The 15,645-nt window shown below is 58.7% G+C and overlaps 1 long non-coding RNA gene across 1 annotated transcript; it reads left to right on the top strand.

The window, feature by feature from the left end:
* The first annotated feature begins 9,674 nt into the window (after positions 1 to 9,674).
* On the top strand, positions 9,675 to 13,685 carry LOC103667124. The gene is made up of 3 exons (XR_569677.2): positions 9,675 to 9,767; positions 10,031 to 10,160; positions 13,264 to 13,685. It is a non-coding gene; the product is annotated as an uncharacterized LOC103667124 (long non-coding RNA).
* Positions 13,686 to 15,645: the final 1,960 nt, after the last annotated feature.

Genomic DNA, 15,645 nt, shown 5'->3' with positions numbered 1-15,645 from the left:
CCGTATGTCACTCTGTTGTGATTCATTTCGTTTTTGGTTTTGTAAGTATTCGACTTATTTACTTGTCGGCTGGATGGCACAGTCACACAGCTCAAAACTGAAAAGGAACAAAAAGGTATGGAGGGACCAACCCCCTCCCCTCCCCTCCCCTCCCCTCCCAGGCCCCAGCCCGGCCTGTGGCGGACCCAGCTGTGTGTGCCCGCTGACAGGTTTCAGCTCCTGGCCGCACGGCGAACGTGCCCCTGCCCCCAGGATGGAGGGGCCGGCCTGCCTTGACCACAGGACAGCTTGATGCCTTGTCCATGAAGGACCCAGGACACGTTTGCGGAAGGCAAGGGCAAACGAGGCACCATCGATGTTATCTGATTAACACTGAGCCACGAAGAGGGAGGGGCCTGCTGCCTCGTGCGGGGTCTTATTTCTAATCCTTTCCATAACTCTGGGAGCGACACCTGTGATCTCCATTTTACAGAGGGGAAACTGAGGCTCAAGAAACTCAAGGAACTGCCCAGGGACACTCAGCTTTTTAGGGGGTCATATTGGTTATCTACTGCTGGAAAGTAAATCACCCTAAGACTCGCTGGCTTAAAAACAATACCCTTTGGGCTCTGGGTCTCCTGTGAGGTTGTTTGTAGTCAGGATGCTACCGGCCGCTGGGGCAGGTGCGAGCGGCCTGGGGGTGGGGGGGCTTCTCCTCTGTAATCAGAAGCTCCTCCCTTTTGGGGCTGGGGCAGCTGGGAAGCCTCATCTCCCGCTCACCCTGCGCTCAGGCTGGTCAGGGACCTGGAGGATTGGGAAATCTCTGGCCCCGGGGTCTCTGACTCCTGCCACCGTGTAGCTTGTGAGGACGAAGCCTGTCCCTGCGGGAGGGGTCCTCTCTTGCCAGCAGGCGGGGGCAAACGCCGGAGGTACTCTGGGTGACAGGGGGGCCTTGAGCCCTGGGGAAGGAGGTCGGAAGTTGGGGGAACTCTCCCTGCTCAGCTGATCCGAGGGGAACGTGGCTTCCTGAGAGGCGGTCAGCTGGAAGGTTCGCTAGAGAAGCCAACACTAACAGAGAGGCCATGCAGGGTAACAGTGATGAATGTGGGGGAGCCGAACCACACATCTCGAGGGTGTCGGCCCCGAGAGACGCTCCCGGCCTCTGGCGGCCTCTGTCTGCGTTCATCAGGGTAACCAGGGAAGGTGGGGGGGCTCTTGGCATCTGTCATATCTGTCACACCTCGACCTTAGGGCTGCTGCCCACCGCCTGCAGGAAGGGAGGACAGATGAGGGAGGAAGGGGGAGCAGGCACGTGGCTGCTGAGCGGGCTGCTGTGGTGGGCAGGAGGAGGGGTGAAAGGGCCTTTTCCTGGGGTTGGCGGTATTTTTTTTAAAGCTTTTATTATTTATTTTTAAAGATTTTATTTATTTATTTGACAGAGAGGCAGTGAGAGAGGGAACACAAGCAGGGGGAGTGGGAGAGGAAGAAGCAGGCTTCTGGCTGAGCAGGGAGCCCGATGCGGGGCTCGAACCCAGAATGCTGGGATCATGACCTGAGCCAAAGGCAGACCCTTAACAACACCCAGGCGCCCCGGTTGGCGGTATTTTTATGGGAAGACAGGACGGGCAGGGATGAAGCATAACAAATTCTCCTGGCTGATGGCTGGCTGCAGGGAGACCCGTGGGGGGCCCTGTGGTACCTTCCAGAGCAGGCCCTGGGGGGAGCGGGTGAGGTCCCTGGGGAAAGGGCGCTGGGCGGCAGCGCCAGGCAGGGAGGGGGGCCTCCTGACTCAGGTGGGCTGCAGGAGCTCTTTATCTAGTCATGGGACATCCGTCCCCGTCCCAGACCCGGGTCCTCCTTGGCTCTCGATATTTAGTCCGTGGATCACCAGGCACACAGGCAGGGCACTGCTGGATGACCCCGGACCACAGGGAGGGCTCCCAGAGCCTCAGGCTAACTTTCTGCGGAGGCCAGAGGAAGTTCCACTGGGACCCGTCCCACCTTCTGGCTGAGGCTCACAGGGGAGGTTTCTGGGCAAGGCACCCCTGGGCTCACCTTACAGATGAGGAAACGGAGTCTCAGAGAGGCTGAGCCACCTGCCCCACGTCACACAGCTGGTGAGTAATGAAGTCAGAGTCCTTTGTCCCAGTATCAGGAAGGAAGAAGCACTCTCCGAGAATCCTACACAAATAGGTCTTTACCTTTCCCCGCCTCCCCGGCTCCACGGGAGAGCCTCATTCAAATTAAGTGTCAGGAACTGTGGGCAGAACAAAGAAATGAAGAACAGATAGGGTGCAATGAAGCAAATCTGTGGCATGAGGTGCCTTCTGCACGGAGCACGGAGCCCCTCTCTCCCGAATGGCCCAAGCCAGGCTGCAGGGGTCGGGTGGTTCCCACCCTAGGCCCCAGGGCCATGACCCTCCCACAGGCTTCTCAGTCTCCGGCCTTCACCCTCTGGCCAGGGCAGGACCGGGTTTCACCAGCAAAGGACGCCAAAAGCTGCTGGGGAGGGAGCGGAGAGGGCCCTGCCAAAGCCCGAAGCAACTGCTCCCACCCCACCAAGGCGGTGAGCTCTGGGTAAGGCCGGCTGTTGGGACTTAATGAAAAATTCACCAAGTTCAGGGACTTGAAAAGCACTGAAGGAGCAGGTGCTATCCACCCCTGGGTGGGGGCCTGCCCAGCACTGCATGGCCCAGGGAAGGGCAAGGCTTGTGTGGCCAGCCCCTACCATGCCCAGGGGTTCAGTCTGTCCTTGCCAGAGGGTCCAAGCTTCACATGGGCTCCTGGAGACCTAGATGCCATCTCTACCCGCGTGAGCCCAAAGAAAGCCCAGCAAGTTCAGGAATGCAGTATGTGTGTTGGGGGTGGAGGGGAGGAGGGAATGGGTGGGTGTCCCCAGGCCAGAGTCCCCACCCAGAAACACCCACTCCAGGCAGGGTTGGAGGCCCTGGACAGCACACATGGACTGCCTGGCCTGTGAGGCTGCTCCCTCCACGGTCTCCAGGTTTCTTCCAGCTGAGTCATGTGGAGCAGCCAAAGAATCTGTGTTGGGAAGTGGGGGTGTAGGAGGGAAACCGAGGCAGGAAAGGGCCCAGCTTTAGTATCCCCAAGCTGAGTGGGGCAGAATCCTGACTCCCTGCTGTAGAGGGAGGAGGAGGAAACTGAGTCCTTCGCAGCTGTTCAAGGCATACTGGTGAGCCCGAGCCGGCTCCCCACAATCCCATATCTGCCCTTGGTCCCGAAGGGGATCAGAGCAAGTCTCCCCACAATGTGCCACCCTGGCATGTGGACTCTCTGGGGCGAGGGCAACAGGATGCAGCAGACTCTGGAGAAACTTCTGCCCCTCCCCTGACGACCTAGAAGGATGTAAACTGTGGGTCCTTCCCAGAATCAGAATTATTACTAGAGGTTGATTTTATCCGAGTGACCCGTCTGTGTGGCAGGGCAGACCTCTCATTACCGAACATGCCCTGTGGATTGCCGTCCTCCCTTGGAGGCCCCAGGCCCCTATCCATTCCTCAGCTAAAGATGGCACGTGTGCCTCAGTTTACCTTCCTGTCGTTGAACCTCTCTGTATGTGGGGTTCCAGTAGGCACGAAATTAAATGATTTGTTGCTGTTAGTCTATCTCGTCAACGTGATTCTTAGACCCGCCAGAAGAAACTGCAGGGCAAATAAAAAATTTTCCTCCCTAACAGCCCTGTGTCTATTTTTACCAAGGAAGCTTGTCTCCTGGGTGGGCCAGATTTCCCTTTACCCGGTGTACTTAAAGGAAGGTCTGCTCATGACTTCCCATGCTTGTCCTGAAAACGCAGACGGCCTTGGGGTGGGTGTTTCTGGGCCTTAGAGGACCTCAAATGACTTGATTTGAAAATGAGTTAACAAGGCAGTTCGTACCACTTGGTCTATGCCTACTCCAGGGTGGGGTCCGAGGGAGCCTCCATTCGCCCTGGTTACAGAGCCAGGCAGGAGACCCTGGCACAGGGAGGGCCAGAACCTGCCCTGAGGTTACACAGCCACCCAGCTGGGTTCCCCCACGGGTAGCCTGGAGGTTCGGGCCTGGGACGGGGCCTGCGCTTGGCCCCAGGGGTGGCCGGCCAGGCCGGTCGGGGGCCTCGGGGCACCGCCTCCCGGGCCTGGGTCCCAGACGGGAGTCCTCGGAGAACCAAGGCCACGGCGTCCGGGCGCCCTCCGGTGGCCGCCTCGCGCGGAAGCCGGCAGCCCGGAGCTCCCCCGGTCTGCAGCCGGGCGGGGGCGACAGCGGCCGGGGACCCCGCGCGAAGGCGTCCGGGCCTCGCGGTCGCGTTTCCCTTCTAAAAGCACGTTTGCGCTGAAACCAAATTTCTGTAAAATCGATGACATCGATAGGGCCTCCCGGATCTGTAAAACGCGAGCGAAGCGCCCCCGCGCCCCAGCCCGTGCGGAGGAGCGAGCCTAGGAGCGGCGGCGAGCGGAAACGCCGGCTATTGTTGTGGCGGCGCGGGTCCGCTCCCGGCCCACCGGGCGGGGCGGGGCGCCCGCCCACCGCCCGAGGCCCCGCCCACCAGGCTCCGAGGCCCCGCCCGCACCCCTTTGTCCGCCGCCGCCAGCGGTCTGCTCCGCTGGGAACGCCGTCAGTACGACGTCAGCCCGCGCCCCCGCCCGCCCCGTGGGGAGACAGGATGCTGGAGAAATCCCCTCCGCGGTTTAAAAATCGTCGGCATTTGCGGAGCGCAGCCACAGGCGCCGAGCGCGGCCGGTGAAACCGGAACCGAGGGCGGTTTGCTGCGGCCGCCGCCGCTCGGTACTGCGCCCCGCCCCCGCGAGCTGCCCGGCAGCGGCGCCCGGCCTGGCCTTCCCGCCAGCGGGAGCAGCGCCGCAGGGGGCGGCCCACGCGCAGGAGGCGGCGCCGCAGGGGGGATCCCGAGGACAGGGACAGCGGCTTGCACGTACAGGAGGCGGCGTCGCGGGGCGGGGGGTTCCCGAGGATAGAGAGGCGGGCGGGGCATGCAGACCAGCGGCTCGAAGGCGCCGCAGGGGGCAGCCGGAGCCACCAGGGCCGCCGTCTGCGCTCTCTGGGACCTGCGCGTGGTGGAGGGGGTGGGTAGGGAGGAGGTGGCGGAGCACAGGGGACTGGAAGGACGAGGGTGGAGGATGGGTCCTGAGCCTGGCAGGTGCCCGGGGACTTTCCCGGGCGAGGAGGAACCACCTGGAGGAGCGTCTGAGGGCTGCCCGAGAGTCCCAGAGCGCAGAAAGGGCCCCTCAGGACAGGTCGGAGAATGGGTGAAACGGGTGGTAGAGCTTACAGATGGTAAAAATGGCAGTTTACTGCATGCCTGCGAACATCACATCACCAGCCCGTGTCTGCCCAGGAAGGCTCCTCTCTTTGCAGCTCCTGCCCGAGCTGTGCTCACTGGTGGTCACGGTGATCTGCCTGTCCAGGGGAGGCTCCCAATGGGAGCACACCAAGCCTTATGTCCTCAACTACTTTGAAAACCCAGCAACACTGTCTCCTGTGGTTGTGGAAACTGCCTTCAGAATGTCACATCCCGACTCTCAACACCTGGGTCCTGATAACTTTCGGCTCTGCCAGCGGCCCTGCTACCTGGACTGCAGGTGGTTGCCCTGATCAAGTGTCCCTCACACCCTCATCTGTGGTACTTGACAGGAACCCCTTGAAAGGTGCCTGGGCCCCACAGGGAGGTGGCTAGCAATCAGAGCCAGCCCTGGTGACCTCTAGCAGAAGAGTTAGTGGGGGGACTGAGGAGCTGTGGATGGGAAGTGGGAGCACTACAGTAGAGGCAGGCTGATGTCTCTGCATCTCTGCCTTACTTGCTCCTGGAAGAGCTCTCCCTGCCAAGCCTGGGTCTGGGCTCTGCAGCCCAGCTGGCCACAGAGGGAGAACGGATAGCTGGGAGCCCTTCAGTTTCCGAAGGGGGAAGAAAGACCCTGCCACCCATGGCGACTCATGCAATGGGGATCGCTCCCAAATAGGATGCTGGACAGCCCCCCACGTATTTGACGCTTAGGGCCTCGGAGGGTCTTCAACAGGTGCAGCAAGACTACAGAGGCTTCTGAAAGCGCCCTCCCCCCCGCCCGGGCGTGATGCCATGGGAAGGGGCTAGCGTGACAGGCAGCCAGGTATGAGGGAAGAAGCTGCAGAGGGCTGAGGGGATCCTGGGGGAGCAGGAGCGAGCCACTGGGGGCCTGGTAGCCCAGGAAGAGGTTGAGTCAGAAGGTTGGGGCTGCCCCTCCTTGAAGCATCTGGAGCACTGGCAGGGACTCCGATGCTGGCAACCCGTTTTGTTTGCTTGATTTACCTTGCGTCTTAGAAACTTAAAAACATACACAGGAAGGGTGTGTAAAAGGAAAGGCCTCCTTCCCCCTTCCCCCACCCCTGCCTCCCCAGAGGCAAGTGTCCTGACCAGCCCCTCCCCCCATCCATTTTCAAACTTCTGTGTAAGTAAAGGCCAATTTGGGGTTTCCTTTTTTTTATTTAAATTCAACTAATTAACATATAGTGTATTATTAGTTTCGGAGGTAGAGGTCAGTGGTTCATCAGTTGCATATAACGCCCTGTGCTCATTCCATCACGTGCCCTCCTTAATGCCCATCACCCAGCTACCCCATCCTCCCCCGCCCCCAGCAACACTGTTTCCTATGCTTAAGAGTTATGGTTTGTCTCCCTCTCTGATTTCATCTTGTGTTTTTTCAACTGGGTTTGTTTCTTTTACTAACCAGAATCATGCTGTATGTATTGTTCTTTGGTGTGCTGGTTGGAGATGTTCTCAGCCTAGCACACTCCTTTTATCCATTATATAGTTCACATAAAGAGTGTCACTGTTCAGGCTGCTTCATTCTGTTATAATTATGCCCACTTTCGTGCACAAACTGGAGCACAGGGGCTGGGATTTGAGGGGGAGGGAGCCAGTTCGAGTCCCTGGCAATCTGCGGTGAAGGTGTGTTGACCTGGCGTCGAGCAGGTGGCCGGCTGTGCAGGCTGACTCTGGCAGGAGGGCGGCTGGACTGTGAATTTGGGACCCAAGGCTGATGGCATCGTGTGTGACAGGGATGTGGCTGGTTTTGCTTTTAACTTTTGTTTTTCTGGGAAATTCTCTCTGTCCTTCTATTCTAAATGAAAGCCTTGCTGGATAGAGTATTCTTGGCTGTAGATTTTTTCCTTTTGGCAGTTGGAATTTATCATGCCGCTCTCTTCTGGCCTGCAGAGTTTCTGCTGAAAAACCCACTGACAGCCGTATGGCGTTTCCCTGGTAGGTCACTGCTTTCCTTTCTTTTGCTGCTTTTAAAATTCTCTCTTTATCACTACTTTTGGCCGTCTTATTTACTTTGTGTCTTGCTGCAGACCTCTTTGGGTCGGTTTTGTTGGGGGCTCTCTGTGCCTCGTGGATCTGGATTTCTTTCCTTCCCCAGATTCAGGAAGTTTTCAGCTATTATTTCTTCAGACAAATCTTCTGCCCCCCCCCCTTGCTCTTCTCCTTCTGGGATCCCTATCATGCGACTGTTATGCTGGACAGTGTCGCTGAGTTTCCTGGGTCTATTCTCATTTTGTGTATTTTCTTCCCCTCTCATCTGCTCAGCTTGATTCCTTCCTGTTACTCTGTCCTCCAGGTGGCTGATCCGTTCTTCTACTTCCTCGTTTGCTATTTATTCCAGGCAGTTAATTTTTATTTCCATTTAGTGAGTCCAATAGCTTTAATTGGTTCTTTCTTACATCTCTTATCTCTTGGTGAGGGTCTCGTGGAGGTCCTGCACTCTCTTCTCCAGTCTAGCGAGTATCTTTACGGGCATTAAATTCTCTCTCAGACATATTACTTATCTCCATTTTGTTTAGGTCTCTTGCTCTGATTTTGTTCTGCTCTTTCATTTGGGGCGTATTCCTCTGTCTCCTCATTCTGTCTGTTGCTGTGTCTGTTTCTACGTGGTAGGAGAGTCCGCTATGTCTCCTGCACTTGCAAGGAGTGGCTCTGTGAAGAAGAGGTCCCGCGGTGCAATGTCTCCTCTTCACCAGAAAATGGTTTCAGGGGTGTCTCCGGTGTGCGTTGCTACAGGGGTGTCCTACCGTTGTGGCGGAGCTGCGTTCGCCTTCCGTCCGGCCTGCGAGGGCTCTCTGCCTGTTGTGGGCAGAGTCTGGTGCCTGTGGTGTCAGTGGGCCGGTCCGGGGCTGCCTTGGGCTTGAGCTGAGTCCGACCAGGTGTTCGCCAGAGATGAAGCAGCACCAAACTGAGGGCACTTGCCCTGTGTTGTTCCCTGAGAAGCTTCTGTGGGTGGGTGGGGTCTTCAGTCAGACCAGCTGCCTGCCCCCAGCCCACAGCTGGGGCCACAGTCAGACTGGCGTGTGTGCGGTTATCTTCCCCTGTCCCAGAGCAGGACTCACTCTGGAGCCGTGCTGGCCCTCGTCTGGGCTGCGTGCACTCTGCCCAGCTTGTGATACTGCTTTGATGGGATCTTGCCAAGAGCGACTGGAGGGGGTGGATCCGCAACATGTGCAGGGGTGGGAGGGGCAGGGTGAGCAAGCTTTTCCAGCTGGTGGTTCCCTGCTGGAGGGGCCCTGCAGCACCAGGACGGAGGCAGGCCAGAGGGATGGATCCACAGAAGCACAGGGAGGGTGGGGGGTGTTTAGGTGGTTCAAGCATGGAGAGTCAGGGTTAGCAAGGTCTGTGGACCCACCGGTGGTTCCCTGCTGGAAGGGCCCTACAACACGGGGACTGAGGCAGGCCAGGCTGGAGGGGTGGATCCACAGAAGCAGGGGGGTGGTTGGTAGGTGGTGCAAGGTAGTTAGGTGCAGAGTCTCCACGCCGGTTCCGCAGGCAGGTAGCTGGGGATCTAGGCTGGGTGGCGGGGACGGGAGGGAAGTGGCTCCTGCAAACTCTTTTGTCCCTGGAGGGGTCCCCACCAACCTCTGCCTCTCCGGGACACAGGTGGATGAATCAACAACCATCCCATATACCCCAGGCGTTTTCAGACTGGGTTCGACCCAGTATCTCAGGGGCTGTTTTACCTGCTGTCCTTTTAGGGCAAGGACTCGGCTTCCCTCTCACCCGCCCGCTCTCCGAGAGCCAAGCTGCTAATTTTTAAAACTCCAGGTGTTAAGTCCCGCTGGTTCTAAGAACTCAGGAAATTCGGCCTCTCTGGATTTCCCAGCCGAATGCTCTGGGGATTTGTCTTCCCGGGGTGGGCTCCCCTGGTGTGCGGCTCTCCCTCCGCGCCGCCCTCCCTCCAGCGGCCCGCCTCTCCCCCTGTCCTACCTGCTTCGCTGTGGCCTCTTGTCTATGTTCGGCTGCGGAGAGTCTGTTCTGCCAGTTTTCGGGCTGCTATCTGGGTTATTTATGCCCACGTGCGTGCTCTCTAGGAGGCCACGCAGCAAGAAGCGAGCCCAGCACTCCCTGCTCCGCCGTCTTCCCAGCAGCCTCTGCGCCCGGCCAAGGCGGCGGCTCTGCGCAGGCGAGGCCACTAGATGGCGCCCAAGCCAGTAAGATGAGGCCAGTGGCTGCGGGGAGAGCTTCCGGTGCAGATCCTGAGTTCCTAGAAGCCCTCCGGCATTCTCCCAATTCTGGAGGTCTCACTAAACCCCTGGGAGGTTGTGCGGAGGGAGCGGGGCGCCCACGATGGGTCCGCAGAAGGTGGCAGGGCTGCAGCCCAGGGGCGGGGGCGCTGCCTTCTAATTCACAGCAGTTCAGGGAGCACTGGTTGGGGGGNAGGTTCGGAATGGCTCTAGGACAGCGCCCGCCGTAGGATAGAGGAAGTAGACACCGACGGACCCCATTATATGTTCTGGGGACCGCTCTACTGGTCAGTGCCCAAACGGTCACATGAGGGAGGTGCGCTGAAGCCCCCACAGTCCATGTCCAGGGGTGGGAGGGTGTGGCCTTATCCCCTCTGCCCAGGAAGGCCGCAGGGTTCCGGAACTATCCTCATCCTCTCGGTCCCCAAGTTCAGAGCCCCGTCCCCAGGTTGCCCGCCCACAGCAGCGTCATGGCCTCCCCCAGCGCCAGAAGCTGCCCCGGCTCCCAGGACAGGGGCTCTGGCCCTGACTTTGTTAAATGAATTTGCAGAGAAACATGAGCCCCCAGCCCAGGTTCCTGGCACACTGCAGGTGCTCCAAGAGCTTTGTGAAGGAGGAAGACGGACAAGGGACAAGCTGCCGACGAGTGATCTCCCGAAGATGGCTGCACCATCTCCTGGGTGAGCACCCTCCACCCCAGGGCGACATGCGCACCCTGCGTGGGGGCTGGGCTCCGTTGCCTCCCCTGGGATCTGAGGAGTCTGGGACTCTTTTCTTTCTCTTTCTCTCTCTCTCTCTCTCTTCCTTCCTTTTTCTTTCTTTCTCTCTCTTTTCTTTCTCTCTTTCTTTCTTTCTTTCTCTTTCTTTCTTTCTTTCTTTCTTTCTTTCTTTCTTTCCTCTCCCCTTCCTTCCTTCCTTCCTTCCTTCCTTCCTTCCTTCCTTCCTTCCTTCCTTCCTTTTATTTGACAGAGAGAGAGAGAGCCAGCGAGAGAGGGAACACAAGCAGGGGGAGTGGGAGAGGAACAAGCAGGTTCCCAGCCGAGGAGCCTGATGTGGGGCTCGATCCCAGAACGCGGGGATCACGCCCTGAGCTGAAGGCAGACGCTCAACGACTGAGCCACCCAGGCGCCCCTGGGACTACTTTAGAAGCCATGTTCCGAGGTGCTCGTGCTCCCAGTGCCCCTGGCATGCTCTCTCTTGGGACATCACCCTGGATCCCTGACCACCGTGGAGAAGTCCACCTATCCCAACCCAAACTGCAGATCTGTTAACAGGCACATTGTTTGAGGTCCTTCCCTTCTGGACTTGATGGTGTCTCACAGCATGAGATAATGAAACACAAAGCCCAAAGCTGGGGATGAACCACCATCCCAATTTGCCTGGGCTTCAGGTTTGCAGACTTTCAGTGCTAACATTGGGAGAGCCCCAGTCCTGCTGGGGTGAAGCATTGGTTCCCCCAACTTCCGAGTGCATCAGAAACACCTGGGGAGGGGCGCCTGGGTGGCTCAGTCATTTAAGCGTCTGCCTTCAGCTCAGGTCATGATCCCAGAGTCCCTGGGATCGAGCAGTGAGCCTGCTTCTCCCTCTCCCTCTGCCCCTCACCCTGCTCAAGCTCGCTCTCTCAAATAAATAAATAAAATCTTAAAAAAAAAAAAAAAAGGCACACCCGGGGACTTAAGAAAACACAGAGGGCTCTACGCCTGGAATCCCCAGCTCAGTGGGTCCAGTGTGGAGGCCAGTCATCGGCATTTCTAACCAGCTCCCGGGTGCTACTTGCTGCTGGTTGTGGCCCAAACTTCCAGTACTGGCCTGAATGAAAGGCTGGTTGGGGTCTGCAAATCCCAATTTACTGGGTGTCCCAGTGCTCCATTCTGTCTGGTCCAGCAGTGTGGCCGGACACAGAGGGGGTCAAGCTCCTCTGGGTCTCAACCAGGAGAAACCCCTATCTTGCTGGTTGGGTGACTGGTTGCTGTGGAAACAGGGCTAAGCCCAGAAGTGCCCAGGTTCCTTGGCACCTGCTTCCCGGAGGGAACCCAGCCCCGGGGGAGGAGTGAACAAACAAACAGGGAGCAGGGATCAGCCCTCGGCCAGGGAGCAACCCAGAGGAACCTCAGGACTGAGTCTTCTGGAAAGGAAATCACTCAGCTCCCATGGTCCTTGGTTTGAGTTCCAGAGCTAGAAGGGAGCTTTGCAATCATTGGACGAACCTCCTCTTTTACCTGGGGATGAAGGGGGCCATGAGTTGACATGGCCTGCTGAGAATGTACAGTTGGAAGCAGCTTCTCCCCTTCCAGCCACCTCCCCAGAAGTCCTCCCTCCAACCAGGAATGCCCACAGCTCCTAACTCCGCTCTGGCCCACCGCTATGAGCCCCCACCTTCGTGGGTCCTTCACATCCCGGATGGCTGAAGTCCACATCCGCACTGGCCGCTGTGAACCACAAGCCTGAGCAGAGCAAAGGTGGGGAGCGGCTGTCTTATGTTAGGACACCAAGCATAAGCGCACCCAAACTTCAATGTTAAAATTGCAGATTCCTGAGACTGAGTCAGTAGGTCTGAGATGAGCCCTGACATTTTCAACAAGTGCCCTAGGTAACAACACCCCAGCACCATCTTCCACAGACGGCCACCTGGGAAGAAGGTGAGGAAGTGACAGAAACCCAACTCAAATGTGCTTGGGAGGAAGAGGGGTTATTCAGCTCTAAAACCCTGACAATGCACCAGGCAGAGCGAGGATGTCACTGGGGCTCACAGTCAAAGGGAGGGGAGGCCTGGAATGAGTTCTCCCCTCTCTCATGGCTCATTTCTCCCATCCAGCTGGAAACAGTTACCATCACGCAGTACTGACTCACTCCCACCCAAATTAAGAAACCCTGGGGAGGGCTGATTGGGTCGGGTACTTCTCCCTAGACCAGGGAACGGTCGGGTGAGTGGGGCCTACATGTGGCCCCATAGCCCAGGCCTGGTTTGGCACCACTCAGGGTCTGAGGGAGAGTCGTGCTAAAGAAGCAGGGGAAGACTGCACCAGATTCTTGGTTCCAGACTGTGGAGGCTTCTGCCAACCACTGAGCCTCTGGGCGGGAGACCTGGTGTGGTCGCCAGCATCCAAGATGGCGCCATGATTCTTGTGTCCTGGTATTCATGTCTCTGTGTCGGCCCTTCCACATTGAACGGGGCCGACTTGTGTAAGCGATGGAGAAGTAAGGGAGTGTCTTCCACCGCTAGCCTGTAGGAAACACTGCAGCTTCGTCCTTGCTCGCTCTCGGATCACCACCTCTGGGGGAAGCCAGCTGCCCAAATTCTGAGGACACTCAATCGGCCAAAGGGGTTGCCAATAGAGTCAGTAAGATAGTTTTTTTTTAAGATTTTTTATTTATTTGAGAGAAAGACACACACAGAAAGAGTGTAGAACAGGGGGGAGTGTCAGAGGGAGAAGCAGACTCCCCGCTGAACAGGGAACCCGACGTGGGGCTCGATCCCAGGACCCTGAGACCATGACCTGAGCCGAAGGCAGATGCTTAACCCACTGAATCACCCAGGCGCCCCCAGGATAGATATCTTAATGCAGTATTTTAAAAATAGAAATTCATGCCAAATATGAACAAAGTATCAATTTTAAAGCTTTTACAGGCTTTAGCAATAAAAGCCTGTGGAACCATACTGGCGCCTGAAACGAAAGGCGAAGTCAGTAACAGCGGCCCTGCCAGCAGGTGCAGGGACCCGCCAGGAGTGCGGGAGCCCAGCCCCAGCCGCTGGGCAGCTAGCGACACTCATTGCCCTCACAGGTGCCAGGACAGGAGAAGGCACACATGTCATCATCTGGCTCCAGGAGGAAGGCCGCGGTCTGTCAGGACAGGGGTGCTGGGCTGGACAGGGGTGCTCGGCCAGAGTGGCCATGCAGCCCGCTCCCTTCCAGCCACTTCCAGACCCACCATCCGATACAGGCGCCGAGGGAGCACACAGTTGTGGAAACAGAGTCTGCAAGGGCCCCTGCAGAGCACCTTCGTGTGTTCCCGTCACCCCTCAGAACAACTTCCGAGGGGGCTCTGTGATGATGGACAAGCCAGGACAGGGAAGCAGAGGTGCAGAGCAAGTCTACGCAGGCGGACGAGGGGCGGAGCGGGGATTTGCCCGCAGGCAGTCTGACTTGGCCATTTGCGGATCTGGATCTCTGCTCTGCCAAATACACGCTGTCTACACTGGGTAATTACTTGACCTCTCTAGGGCACACGGCTCTGTGATATCAATGATTGCATGTTTACGGCACTTAGCACCTCAGATGGCACAGAAACGCCGGGCACTGGCCATCACTCTTCTGCCAGTTGGAAATGAACTTCAGACGGTAGCTTCCGCTCGCGGACAGTGGCCACCTGCTCTCGTTCTCTGCTTCTTCCTCTGCCATTCTCTGCTTCTTCCTCTGCCGCGGACCTGGGTACCCGCCCCTCCCGCTGCAGGGAACCCTGGCCTCTCCTGCAGGTGTACCCACCCCTGCACTCTCACACCAGGCAGGAGTGCGGCCGGCAAGGCTGGCCACTCCATCCAGCTTGCTCACGGGCTCCAGCCCTGGCCCTAGAGACTTCCTGAGCAGATCCACTCGAGTGCACACACCCCAGCCTGGCAGCCGGCTGCCACCCGGCAGGATCCCCAGGCCTCAGAGGTGGGGATAGGACCAGGTGACAAGGGGCAGGCTGGGACACTACTGGCAGCCGGGCTGGAGGGGCTGGAGGCTCCACCTCCGCTCTCCCGCCCCCTCCCCCTTCCCTTCCCCCTCAGCAGATCACAGCCCACAGCAGCTCTGCGGGGCCTCAGCCTGCTTGGTGTGGCTGGTGTGCAGGCAAACCTGGCCCGACTTTCCTGGAGCCTAAGTCTTCTTGATTTGCTCCCTCCTCTTACTGGCTTCAGCCTCCTCCCTTCCTGGGAAGGGGCGCGGGGACAAGTGCTGCAGGAGCCCCGAAGACAAGGGCAGCCCTGTCCCCAGGGTCCAGCCCCAGGGCAGAGGCCAGCAAGAGCCAGGCGGGCTCCCATGTCTGGCTCTGGGAGAGGCCTTGCGAGCACAGGGTGGCCCAGGGGTTCCAGGGCCTCCGTGGAGGGGGAGCAGAGGCACCCAGTAGAAGGGCCCTGAAGGGTAACTGATGAATTCAGGGCCACGTCCCCGGTCCCCCGGTCCCCCGGCGGCGACCAGTAGGGAGCAGTAAGGGGCGCAGGGAGGCAGGTGGAGCCCGGTGTGGGCGAGCGCAGCACCCGGCTCTGCTTTAACGGTTTGGTGTCGATCTGGAACCCACAGGGATCCACAGGGTTTTCAGCCGCGGAGGGACGGACGCAGGGACGAGGAGACCTGCTTTGGCAAAGCTCTCTGGCTGCGCTGCAGAGAAGGGGCCAGGGATGGAGCGTGGGCGTCCTGCGAAGACACCTGTGGGCTGGGCATCACTGGGGCTTGGGGACGGATGAGGTGAGAATCTGAAGACCTGAAGACGCTGCCACTCACCGACCGCAGGGCTTCGGGGGAGGGCAGATTTGGGGAGGTTTGGGACATACTGGGTCGGATGCCAGTGGGACTCCACAGGAGAATCCAGCAGGTGTCTGGGTGGTGCCATGTACCACCCTTACGTCTCCATGCCAAGCACCCCTGTCCCCCGGTGTCCGCAGGAGACTACGTCTCCCTGTGGCCCCCAGCCTGCCCCAGTGTCAAGGGCCTCCGTGGTCCCCAGCAGAGAACCCCTGAGGACTTGTAATACCGCTCAGGGCCCCACCACACCAGGCGGGGGTCCCTCGGGGTGACAAACCCGACCAACCCCTGCAAACTGCCACCAAGGGCAGCCACTGTCCCGTCCACAGTTCATCCGGAGCGCCACTCCATGTGCGCGGCAGCTGTTCCCCCACCTCCAGTCCCACCTCTCCACTCCCGATGGAGCAATCTTCTCAAGCATGAACCAGTCATGGCACTGTGAGCGAACACCTTCTCACCATGACAGCCGATGTCACCCAGCCTGCGAAGCCCTCCCAGCTGTGCCCCTGCTGTCCCCCCAGCCTCATCCCCCACTCCCCTCCCCAGCTCCGAGCTCCACTGGCCATCTTTCTGCACATGCACAAGCTCTGTTCCTACCGCCGGGCCTTTGCATGTGCGGTTTCCACCCCAGAAGGCTCTGCTCCCAGTCCTGCAGGGGGCT

Source organism: Ursus maritimus, unplaced genomic scaffold (assembly GCF_017311325.1).
Source record: "Ursus maritimus isolate PB19 unplaced genomic scaffold, ASM1731132v1 scaffold_2, whole genome shotgun sequence".
Lineage (NCBI taxonomy): Eukaryota > Metazoa > Chordata > Mammalia > Carnivora > Ursidae > Ursus > Ursus maritimus.
The sequence above is the reverse complement of the archived record's forward strand: the minus strand, read 5'-3'. Positions and strand labels throughout refer to the sequence as shown.